Source organism: Mustela lutreola, chromosome 1 (genome assembly GCF_030435805.1).
Source record: "Mustela lutreola isolate mMusLut2 chromosome 1, mMusLut2.pri, whole genome shotgun sequence".
Taxonomy (NCBI): domain Eukaryota; kingdom Metazoa; phylum Chordata; class Mammalia; order Carnivora; family Mustelidae; genus Mustela; species Mustela lutreola.
Window position 1 is genome coordinate 142,474,267 of NC_081290.1, and position 12,787 is coordinate 142,487,053.

The 12,787-nt window shown below is 36.7% G+C and overlaps 1 protein-coding gene and 1 non-coding gene across 5 annotated transcripts in view; both read left to right on the top strand.

Moving 5' to 3' along the window:
- Positions 1-12,787, top strand: part of LRBA (LPS responsive beige-like anchor protein) — a 742,234-nt gene that overhangs the window by 11,329 nt on the left and 718,118 nt on the right. The gene's annotated exons all lie outside the window — the stretch shown is intronic.
- Positions 11,007-11,147, top strand: LOC131822809 (U4 spliceosomal RNA). The gene has a single exon (XR_009350321.1). It is a non-coding gene; the product is annotated as a U4 spliceosomal RNA (small nuclear RNA).

Here is a 12,787-nt window from a genome sequence, read left to right on the forward strand (position 1 = left end):
GGCTGGCAGAGAGAGAGGAGGAAGGAGGCTCCCTGCTGAGCAGAGAGCCTGATGGGAAGGCTGGATCCCAGGACCCTGGGATCATGACCTGAGCCGAAGAGGCTTTAACCCACTGAGCCACCCACGCGCCTCCCCCCCCCCCCCGTCCCACTTTAAATAACAAAAATGCATGTTAAGAAAAGAGAGGTTTTAGTGAATTGTTATTTTTATTACAATTAATTATTTTTTTTTGAATGTGATTTTTGAATTGGTTGGAATTAGTGACAAAGCTAATCATTATGCAAGATATTGGAATTTGCTTTTTTACATTCATGGTTAAGATTTAGTTAACTTAGGGGTGCCTGGGTGGGTTAGTCAGTTAATGCCAGGGTGCTCCCTGCTCAGTGTGGAGCCTGCTTCTCCCTCTCCCTCTGCCTCTCTCCTTCTCCCCGCTTGTGCTCTCTCTCTCGCTTATGTGTACTCTGTCTCTCAAACAAAAAAAATCTTAAAAAAAAAAGAAGGGGGGGGGCCTTGGGTGGCTCAGTGGGTTAAAGCCTCTTCAGCTTAGGTCATGATCCCAGGGTCCTAGGATCAAGCCAGTATCCATGCTCTCTGCTCAGCAGGGAGCCTGCTTTCTCTTCTCTCTCTGCCTCTCTGTCTACTTGTGATCTTTATCTGTCAAATAAATAAATAAATAAATAAATCTTTAACAAAAAAAAAATAAGAGCCTACCTTTCAGCATTTAAATGGCCTTGTATATTGATCCTATCAGAAAGTAGGTTTTAAAAAAAATTTTTTTTTTTTTTAAAAGATTTTATTTATTTATTTGACAGAGAGAAATCACAAGTAGATGGAGAGGCAGGCAGAGAGAGAGAGAGAGGGAAGCAGGCTCTCCGCTGAGCAGAGAGCCCGATGCGGGACTCGATCCCAGGACTCCGAGACCATGACCTGAGCCGAAGGCAGTGGCTCAACCCACTGAGCCACCCAGGCGCCCCTTAAAAATTTTTTTGATTTTTTTTTTTAAATTATTTTTTAAGTAAACTACCCCAACGTGGGCTGTGAACTCTTGAGATCAAGAACCAGCCAGGTTCCCCAAGAAAGTGGGACTTAAATAATTTTTTTTGTGACTATATACTGATCACTGTGAATACATTAGTAGGAAAGGATAATGCTTTTGTTTATCAGTTGCAGAAGGTAATACTAGTTTTTGTCTTTAGTTATTTGTCAGGATGTATTCATAGGCTTCTGATGTTTATCTGACCTTTCCTTGAAGTTGATTTGTTTTCATGATAGATTTACTTAATAAAGCATCATATACTCAAATTTATGGGACAAGATTATCCTTTCTTCCTATAAATTAAGTATACATTTAACTAGGGTTTAGCTTTTAAATTTTCAAATAAGACAATTATTTAAGAAGACAATTAACTATGAACATAATTTTACATGTTGCTATTTTGACTAGATCTATCTCTTTTATGCTTTAAAAAAATGAAATTGCTTTCTTCTATGAAACATGTATCTGTTTTTAATCAGATCAGTTCATTCATTCATTCAGATAATATTTGTGTAGCAGACATGGTATACCAGGCATGGTGTCAGGAGGGTGCTGGGAATAAAACAATGAATAAGAGAGGTATGGACTTCGCCCTCATGGAGTTTAAAGTGTCAATTCTTTGGCCTCTAGGTACCCTATTTCTCTAACTATGCATCTGTCCTTCAGTTAATTAGATTTATTTTCTGATACTTTACAAGTATACCCCATTCTTACTCCTGTGTCTGTTGAAAATTAGTCATCTTTGTGACCTTTATATATTGACTACATTGATTAAATTATTAGGAGGTGGTGATGATGTCTGTCATATATCTTTTACTAAGAATTCTTTATCTTCTCTCCTTTTACCCATCTAAAACTTGTAGGAGAATAATCTAATGGTGGTATGTAAGTGAACTACAATGTGGTACTTAATTTCTGACCCTATTAGAACCCTACCTGGAATCGGGTGGCAGGGTGGCAGGGGAGGTGGAGAGAGGGAAGGATGCCATGTGGATAAATTTTTTTTTTTTAAGATTTTATTTATTTATTTGACAGAGAGAGATCACAAATAAGCAGAGAGCCAGGCAGAGAGAGAGGGAAGCAGGCTTCCCACCAATCGGAGAGCCCAACGCAGGGCCCGATCCCAGGACCCTGAAATCACGATGGAAGCGGAAGGCAGAGGTCCAACCTATTGGGCCACCCAGGCGCCACCATTTGGATGAAATTTTAATTTTCTTTATTGTTTTGCCAGTACATTTCTATTCTGACTTTTTTTGATAGAACCAAAGTTAGGGGTGCTTGGCTTATTCAGTTGGTGGTGCATGTGACTCTTAATCTTGGGGTCGTAGGTTTGAGACCCATGTTGGATGTAGAGATTACTTTATTTTTTTTTTTATTTTTTTATTTTTAAATATTTTATTTATTTATTTGACAGAGAGAAATCACAAGTAGATGGAGAGGCAGGCAGAGAGAGAGAGAGGGAAGCGGGCTCCCTGCTGAGCAGAGAGCCCGATGCGGGACTCGATCCCAGGACCCTGGGATCATGACCTGAGCCAAAGGCAGCGGCTTAACCCACTGAGCCACCCAGGCGCCCGAATGTAGAGATTACTTTAAAAAAATCTTAAAAAAAAAACCCCAAAACTGAATTTGCACTTCAGATTTTTAGTGATATTTAACAGTACCTTGGCTGTGATTTGGTTTCTTCTGTGATAATTCTGGGTAATTAATTTAAATGTTGGTGTTTAGAATATGATCTGGAATGCTGAATATTTCTGTGTATCTTTCTCTCTTCTACATCTTCAGTATACTGCACTAGTTCAGTACTTGTCACTTTTTTTCCTGTATAGTTGCATTAATTTACTTGCTGGTTCCTGCTTCTCTAGTCTTTTCTTGTAAATATCTGCCCCAGCTCCTGGAGTATTTTATGTAAAGTTAAAATCTGATCATTTGATTTTTCCTTTCAAAATCTTTCTAGAGTTTTTCATTCTTTTCTGGGTAAAGGCCAAGTACCTTAATATGACAGATAAGTAATCTGGATCTTGGCTTATATCTTTCCATTACCTTCATCAAACTTTGTGCAGTATTGAACTTTGAGGCTTGAAAGTTAAGGCTCTCAAGTGACATGACATATTTCATTGATCGAGGGAAATCATATGGCCATGCTTGAGTTTCATAGGATGAAACTTCTTGCAGGCAGAGACACTGAATATTAGAGAACAGGAAGATTATATTCTTCATAGTTCTGAGATTTACTGATGTTTACTGAGTGGTTGGCTCATATGTATGTCCTGCATCTCACTCTGTTTCTTGGTTCTATTTCTGAAGTGTGTCCCTTTGTAGTTTTTTTTTTTTAAATTTTTTGAGGGGCAGAGGGGCAGAGGAAGAGGGAGAGAGAATCTTAAGCAGGCTCCAGGCCTAACACATAGTCTGATGTGGGGCTTGATCTTTACAACCTTCAGATCATGACCTGAGCTGAAATCAAGAGTTTGATGCTTAACGGAGTGAGACACCCAGGTGCCCAGTAGTTCTTTTAGTGAGGGTCTTTGAGTGGTAAACTCATTATTTGGGTAGAAATTTCCTCGTATTTCCCTTGTTCTTGAATATAGTTTAGCTGGATGCAGAATTCTAGATGACAATAATTTTAATATTTTCAAGATTGTGTTCTGTTCTCCATTTTAGTCTCTTATTGAAGTTGTCCCTGTTGTAGTCTTAATTGCTTAACTTTACAGCTAATCTGTTTTTGTGGTTGTTTTTAAAGACTTTTTTCTTTGGTTTTAGGGTTCTAATAGTTTCACCATAACTTATCTATTGGTGATTGTGCTTCCTAAATTTGAGAATTTGTGTTTTTCTGGGAGATTCTCACAAATAATGGCTTTTCTTCATATTATCTATTTTTTTTTTTAAGGAAGATTTTTAAAATTTATTTGAGAGAGAGTGAGAGCACAAGCAGGAGGGAGGGTGAGAGGGAAAAGGAAAAGCAGACTCCTGTTGAGCTGGGAGCCCAATTCTAGGTTTGATCCCAGGACCACAGGATGATGATCTGAGCCAAAGGCAGCTGCTTAACCGACAGGTGCCCTATTTAGTTTATTTGTATTTTGGAACTCCTAATACATGACATGTTAGTTTTTTTCCATTCTATCCTGCATGTCTCTTAATCTTTCATGTTTTCAGTCTGTCTTGTGATAGTGTCTTTCTTCTGGTTTCTTCATTTCTATCTAATCTTTTGTCTCACCTATTATGAGTTTTTCTTTTTAGTGAGTGTATTTTTAGAAGTTCTTCAAATTTGTATTTTTAAAAAAATAGAATCTTCTATTTTTTTCTTTTGTCTTGGTTCTTTTATATCTTTAGTTATTCATATACACTGCTTCTGTTCTTTATTAGTTAAGTTCTATAATCTCCAAGGGGGGTTGTTTACAAAGGTGTTAGTAATCCTGGATCATGAGCTAATTTTTTAGGAGTGTTGTTTCAGAACAGTAGAGACGGTTCTGTTCATTTGTTTACTTTATTTACTTTAAGTGAGACATTTAAAAACAATGACTCAGTTTAGCCAAGTTTTAAATTCAGCATAGTATATTGTCTAAATATTTTTTTAGTTTATATTGTTAGACACTGATTTTATATTCTGTAGGTTAAATGCATTGTGCATGAAAAGTTCCCATCAAATTATTCAAGTGGGCTTTAGGAGGGAAGATTGAAATTAATCTTTTGTCCTGTGACCCAGTTGTAATAAAGCTGAATCTGGCTGTAAGTCAGGGTGTGTGACTGAGTGTTGATTAAATTTAGCCAACGTAAGTGTTTTATAAGGATTATCTCATTTAATTTACAAAACAGCTACTTGACATAGTACTTTATTAAACTTGTTTTATAATGAGAAAACAGGATTGGGGAAATTAGAGATGTAAGATCGGTTAGACCCAGGTTGTTTGAGCCTGAATCTTCTACACTGTGTTGTACTAGGTGACTGTTAATATAAGTTGGAGGCTTGTATTAGAATTGTAGAAAATGATCACTTAACTAAGTTTCTCAAGAACTGTAATAATTGAAAAATTAGTTTAGGATAATCAGAAACAATAAGAGTGATAAGCTTTGAGAAAATGAATTACCTTAAAACTTCATTGATTTAACACTGCATGCTTTAGAGGCGCCTGGGTTGCTCAGTGGTTTGGGCTGCTGCCTTTGGCTCAGGTCATGATCTCAGGGTCCTGGGATCGAGCCCCGCATCGGGCTCCCTGCTCCGCAGGAAGCCTGCTTCCCTCTCTCTCTCTCTCTCTCTCTCTCTCTGCCTGCCTCTCTGCCTACTTGTGATCTCTGTCTGTCAAATAAATAAATAAAATCTTAAAAAAACAAAAAACAAAAAACAAAACACTGCATGCTTTATTTGATTTTTTAATCACACAGTTTCCTGTGTGTCAGAGGGTGCATGATAATTTATACATGTTTAAGATATACACCAATCAATTTTCTTTGATGACCAGAGAAAAATGAAATTACCAACTCTCTATATTAGGGATTGATCATATAGCTAATTCGTGATTTATGAATATTATTCTTAACCTGCATTACTTGGGTTTTGTTCATGGTTTTGTTAATGCCTTAGCCAGACAGCCAATATGAAAGAAAAGAAAAATTTAAATTTTAGTTTTGCTGCTTATTGCTGTCTCTTGAAAAGATTTAGAAGAAGTTGAGCATTAAAGTTAAAATGGAAAAATTTGGCATACCTTTGAGAGGTTTATTTACTCTAAATTTCCACTGCTATAGAATGTAAATGTTAACTTCACTTGTGGAATTTTTTTTTTTATATTTTCAAGATTTTATTTATTGATCTGACAGAGAGGCAGGGGGAGTGAGAGAAGGAGAACCAGGCTTTCCACTAAGCAGGGAGTGCAAGGTAGGGCTCCATCTCAGGACCCTGGGATCATGACCTGAATCAAAGGCAGATGCCCAATACCTGAGCCATTCATGCACCCCACTTGTGAAATTTTTGAATCTTGAAAGGATGTTCTGATTCCTAATTATTATCCAAATTTGAAATGCCCCCGCCCATGGCAGTTTCAACTGGATCCTTTTGTTCTTTTTGATCATTGTTGCCTCCAGATACTCCTCTTCTGAATCACTTAGAGATAGTTTTCCTTTTTCATTTTTCTCTGTCTTGCTCACCAAGACCCAGATTTCTTCCTTGATGCTGGAACTACTACTTAGGACTGTTTCCACTTCATTTATTTTTTGATTCCCTTCTGAACTCTGTTAGAGTTTTCTGGAGCTGGTCTCTGGCTGCTGTATTTGATACTGAAGTGGGAAAGAAGAAATGATTATAATCCACATTTTTCCAATAGAAATTATGGGATAATAGTAGCTAGTATTTATTGAGTACTTGTGTGACCTAGTGAGTATTACCCTTTGTCGTCATTTCTTTCCACTCTGCCTCCTTGCTTATTCAGTTCTGGAGGCACTAGCCCCCCTGCTCTAGTTTTTCTCTCTGCCTAGAAAGATCTCTCAAATATCTAATTATATTATAAATATCAATAAATGATATATAAATTATAAATTTCAAATCTTGAAATGTTTCATTCTTTCATAATCATTTTTTATAGTTTCTTCCTGAATCCTATTTTTTTTTTTTTTAAGATTTTATTTATTTGAGAGAGAGAGAGTGAGAGAGAGCATGAGCAGGGGAGGGGGAGAGAGCAGCCTCCACACTGAGCAAGGGAGCCCAATGCAGGGCTCAGTACCAGGGACCTGGGATTGTGACCTGAGTTGAGGGCAGATGCTTAACCAACTGAGCCACCCAGGTGCTGCCCCCCTCCCCTTCCTATTTTTGATCTTATTTGAACATTTCAGTATTTCATATCTGATATATATATATTTTTTTTGGTTGTTGTTTGGGGGTTCTGTTTCTGTAAGATTTGTTTTGCTGATTTGTTGGGGGCTGTTTCTTCATTATTTTGTGATTTTAAAAAAATTTGAGCTTATATTCTATGGACTTTATTTGTGGGGATAGTTTAAGATCTGGGTTTAAAGTGTACGCTTCTTGGCAGAATTGATATTTGCTTCTGTCATGCTCTGGTCTCTTTTTTTCTTTTTTAAGATTTTATTTTTAAGCATGGAATCTCCATACTCACTGTGGGACTTGAACTCTCAACTGCGACATTAAGAGTCCCATGCTCCTCCGACTGAGCCAGCCACGTGCCCTCATGGTCTAGTGTCATTGTCTTTTTTTTTTTTAAAGATTTATTTAGTCACTTGAGAGATGGAGAAAGAAGGGGATGGGTGAGGAGTAGGGCATGAACAGGGGGAGGGACGGAGGGAGAGGGAGATCAAGCATATTCCCTGCTGAGTGGGGAGCCTGTTGTGGGGCTTGATCCCAGGACCCTGATATCATGACCTGAGCCAAAATCAAGAGTCAGCTGCTCTATTGACTAAGCTACCCAGGCACCCCTCTAGTCTTTTCTAACTCAGAATCTTTCAAAACTAAATTTTAAGTTTGAGTTTTGTTAGATCTGACACTTGATCTGTCCTCAAACTGGAGTGATAGGTGATACTTTTTTTCTCTTCTGCCTGGGTTGAGATAGGCAAATATCTCCACCATGTTCTGTGCTGAGCATTTCTGCCTATTCACCCACGGAGAGAGTGGTGGTCTTCAGATTTCCTACCTTACTTAGGCCTCCTAGCTTTTTATCCTTTTCCCTCAAGCAGCTCCTTTAGATCCAATTCGTTAATCACTAAAGATTGGTGGATGCTCTCAGGGCAAGCCTCAGTGCTCACTGAAACTTTGTTTCCTAGCTCTAAGGATTTTTCTTGCTTTCTCTTCAGCTCAACCACTTATGAAAAACAAAACAGAACAAAACAAAAATAACCTTTTTGTTTGTTGTTGAATATTCACCATTTTAAGCAATTCTGAATCATGAATATTTTTCTGGATTTTGTAAGTTTTCTATATTGCCAGAAATGGATCTGATTTCTTTCTCCGTTTATCTGTATGACTCTGTCCTTCATTTACTTAAGAAATCTCTTTCAGATGTCTCATTAGAGGAACTTTCCTCCTGCAAACTAGTACCCCCCTCCGTCACTCTTTACCTTCTGTATCCTACTTTTGTGTGGTTTTTTTTTTGTATCCTACTTTATTTTTATATCATTTATTTTCTTTAGATATTTTATTTATTATGTTTCTTCTTATATAAGAACATAAGATCCCTGAGAGTAGTGACTTTCTTTTTTGTTTACTGCTTTATTGCCAGTGCTTAGTATTAGGGCCTGGCATATAGTTGGTGCTCAATAAATACATGTTAGATGAACGAATGTGCTAAGTGCTTTAAATTGATTATCTTTCCTAATACTTGTAGTAATTCTTTGAAGTAAGTAATATTAGCATCTTTAATTTTTTTTTTTTTCTTCAAGACGTTATTTTTAAGTAATCTTTATACCCAGCGTGGGGCTTGAACTCAGAATCCTGGATCAGAAGTCACATACTCTACTGGATGAGCCAGGCAGGCACCCCTATCACCTGTTTTTTAAAAGTGAGGAGTCTAAGACTTGTACAGTTAACTTGCCCAAAGTCACACAAAATAGAGGAGGTAGAAATTGAACTCCAAGTAGTCTAACTTTAGAGTAGCCTGTTGTCCTAACTGCAGTGCTTTGGTGGTTGTGGTGAGGTGGGATGAGCAGGTTGATATAAAACTTGTGTAATTCTAGAGTTCAGCTCTGCTTTATATCCCATTATTTTTTTTTAGAAAATGTGTTGTAGATTTCAAATAATTTTCAAGTAAAGTTTGGAATCTAGTACGTAAATTAAGAAGCTCATACAATATTTAAAGCTAGTAAGTTTTTCTGCTCCTATTTTCATTTCTTTCATTCTTTCTATCTGCTGTCTTTAAGACATCTTAAAGATTTTGGTGAGATTATGCTAGGTTGCCTTTATTTCTTACAGTTATTTTATAAAGTAGTTAAAATATGTAATTTATTATAAGCTCTGTTTTAGTTAGAGAAGGGATACACATAAGTTAATTAGTAGATAGGAAAACAGAAGTCAGATGATTTTCCCCCAACTGAAATTCAAATCTCAGTTGGCTTAGTCTGTTAAGCCTCTGATTGGTTTTTGGTGCAGGTCATGATCTCATGGTTTTAAGATTGAGCCCTGGGTCAGGCTCCGCACTCAATGCGGAGTGTGCTTGAGATTCCTTCCCTCTCTGCCCCTCACCCCCGGACTTGTGAGTTCTTTTTTCCCTCCCTCCCTCTTTCTTCCTTTCTCTAAGATAGATAACTCTTAAAACACACACACACACACACACACACACACACACACACACACACACACTCTGTTTTCTTTTGCATTCTTCATTTCAATGATATCATTTTAATCTTGGTTTGTCTTTCTTCCTCATTCTCACAACCAGTCTGTCACCAGATAGTCTACTTCTTAATTCTGACCCCAAATATCTCTTGAAAGGATTATTGTTAACACCTTTAAAACTGTCATTTTCCTCTGCCATACTATTCCATAGTGTGGTTTATGAGGCCGCTCCCTTCCTAGACTTTTTCCTCTGTTGTCAGGGCCACTCTGTATATTGAGCTTTCACTTTTAATAGGTCCTGCCTCTATAACTTCTGTGCTTTTCTGTCAGCTGTTCTCTCTTCTTGGGTGCTTTTCTTCCTTCTCTGCTTGCCGTAGTCATGCTTACACTTTACTTTTACACATAATTTATATACTGTGTTTTCTAAGCACCCATTACCTCCTTCTAAGACTTCACTCTTCCTCCGTCTCACCACAGAACTTTGGTTATAACCTATTATAGCATTTACCTCATTCTTTTATATTATGTTTTTATATATTTATCCTGCTAGACCATGAACTTGAAGGCAGAGATTATACTTTTATCATTTTTTTAAAAGTCATGTTTATTTATGTATATCTGTAGAGTAAAATTCATCCCTATTAGTTGTACAATTTGACGTATATAGTCTTGTAGCCATCATCATGATTGGGATGTAGGCTATCACCTTCAAAAAGTTCCCTTGTACACCTTTGTAGTTAGTCCTCCCTCATTCTCAGCCTTTGGCAGCCGGTGATCTAATTTCTGTCCCTATCATTCTGTCTTTTTTTGAATGTCAGTAGAAATGGAATCATACACTAGGTATCCTTTTGTGACTAGCTTCTTATATGTAATTTACTGCATTTGAGATTACTCCTTGTTCTTGCATATATTAATAGTTTGTTTCTTTTTATTGCTGCATCATATTCTATTGTATGGATGTACCACAGTTTGTTCATTCAGTCACGAAGAGGTTTCTGTTGGCCAATGAATAAAACTGCCCTAGAACATTTGCATAGAGGTCTTTGTGTGGACATGTTTTCATTTTTCCTGAGTAATACTTCAGAGGCTTTTAAACTTGAGGTAGAATGCCAAGGAAACTTCCAGTTCAAAAAGAACAAAATACAGATTGCAAGGAAAAGAAGCAGCAGCCCAAGGGAATGAAGGAGAATGAGGTAGAGGGAGAGATAAAGAGTCTTGGTGGAAATTTCCACCTTCCTCTAAACTATAGAAAAAAAAAATAGAATGTACCAGTCAGCTAATAATATACCCTGTGGGGCCACAGAGCAGATAAGCTAGCTGAAAATGTGCTCATTCAAGTCAAAATTTGAGTTGCTTCAGACAAAAATACTCTTAAAATTTTATTCCATACCAAGTTTTCATGTCTTCACATTTATAGAGGATGGGTTTTCCTCATCCATACTAATGAGTTGGCATTTTCAGATACAACTTACCAGTGATTTGAGGCTTTTGGGACTGTGATGGACAATGATTTGCAATTAAGAGTATCCCCCACCCACCCCCCCATAATGACAAGAGTTAAAATTATAGCAATACAAATATTAGAGAAATTGTGATAATGTCTTCAGGGTTATGACGATAAGATCCTTATAGGAGTATGCATGTGAATCTGTACCAAATAGGACAAAAGTCCATTCAACAAATTCACTAATTGAAAACTGTGAAAGCTTTGCACAGTGGCAGTATTGTAGCCAATGAAGGTTTATCTGAGGCGCGAATATTGCTTATTGAAAACTGTCCTATTATATGGAGCCTAAGTCTGTATCTGTTAATCTTAAATCAGATTATTAGACTTTTACCTCTAAAAAAATAAAATCAGACCCCATGTATAAGTACATGGTGATTCTAACACCATTTTAAATCCACAAGCATTCTAGGAGACAAGCAAAATGACACTGCTCTCAAAAAAGAATGATACAACACACATTGGATCCTGTTCTTGAGTATAGTACTATGACATTGAATGTATCATGGATACTATCTCCTTAATTCCATATAATTTTTGGCAGCAGACTTTAAGTTCCTAGAAAATTACTTCCTAAAGTTTGGTAACCTTAAAGTATTTCAATTCTAAAGAACAAATCGTAGAGAGTCAAAGAGAACAAACGTATAGAAGCCATATGTTATTAGTTAAAATGACTTGTGAAAGAATGTTGCTAATGTTTGAAGCTGGTTGGTTGATAGGTACATATGCATTCTCTCATGCTTTAGTGTGTAAATTTGGAATATTTCATGATCTTTTTATTTTTATTGATTGCACTAGGTCAGATTTTAAACACCAGAAAGGTGGGTTGTGGGGAGGAAAAACCAAGAGAACTAGCATTGAGTGCCTCTTGGTGTTTTAATATATAACAAACTCTATGAGATAGAATCAACCCTATTTTACATAAAAGAAAATTGAGAATCAGAGAGGTAAATTTTCTTGCCTGGGATCACAAAGGAGTTAACTGGTATTTACAACCACAGAAAGGAGGAAGAAAGAAGGGAAGGGAAAAAAGGAAGGCAGTAGGATAGTTGAAGGAAATAAACCCCACCACTGTACTAATACACAAAAGACAAAATTAGAGAAATACAATTTTTAGAAAGCTCTACAAGTTAGAAGATGCTTGTAAAATTATTCAATGACAGTATTCAAGGGAAAAAAAAAGACAAAAATACAATGTGTTTGAAAACCTGTAATTATTCTCAATCTGTAGATACTTGTGAATTTTTTCCTAGCTCCGACATACCAAATCTTATAGAAATTTCATTTCTGCCATGCTACTAGCCAGCTACACACATGTACTATATATGTACACACACATGTATTTACCAAAATTGTCCTAAAAATTGGTAAAATTGATTTGTGTGGAGCCTGTGAGTATATAAAACAAATTTTAGTCCTGAGAGTTTGAGTCAAATTTTGATAGAGGTGGTAAAAAATCATATTTCTAAATATGAAATGTTAATGGGTGTTTTTTATGTTCACCTTTTCATACATGATTTCGGAATTTCTTTTAGAGCTGCGTTTTGCTTTCTGTTAGTGAAAATAATGATACAAAACATTTGCATTTCTCATTGCGTTTATAATTACTTTTGAAGTAAATTTGAAATAGTGAAATGTTTCCCTTGATATCTTTTATTTTACATTTTTTATTAATTTTTTAAATCTTAACATTTTAAAAATGGTTTATTTATTTTGGGGGGGAGGGGCAGAGCTGCATGCTCTGAATGAACCAGCCAGGCACCCCACAGTAGTTCTGTTTTTAATTTTTTGAGGAACTTCATACTGTTTTCCACAGCACCTATACCAGTTTGCGTTCCCACCAACAGTGCTTTTTTCTCCACGTCTTTGCCAATACTTGCTTCTTGTGGTTTTGACTTTAGCCATTCTGACAGTTGTGAGATGGTGTCTTACTGTAGTTTTGATTTCTGTTTCCCTGATGATGAGTGATGTGGAGCATCTT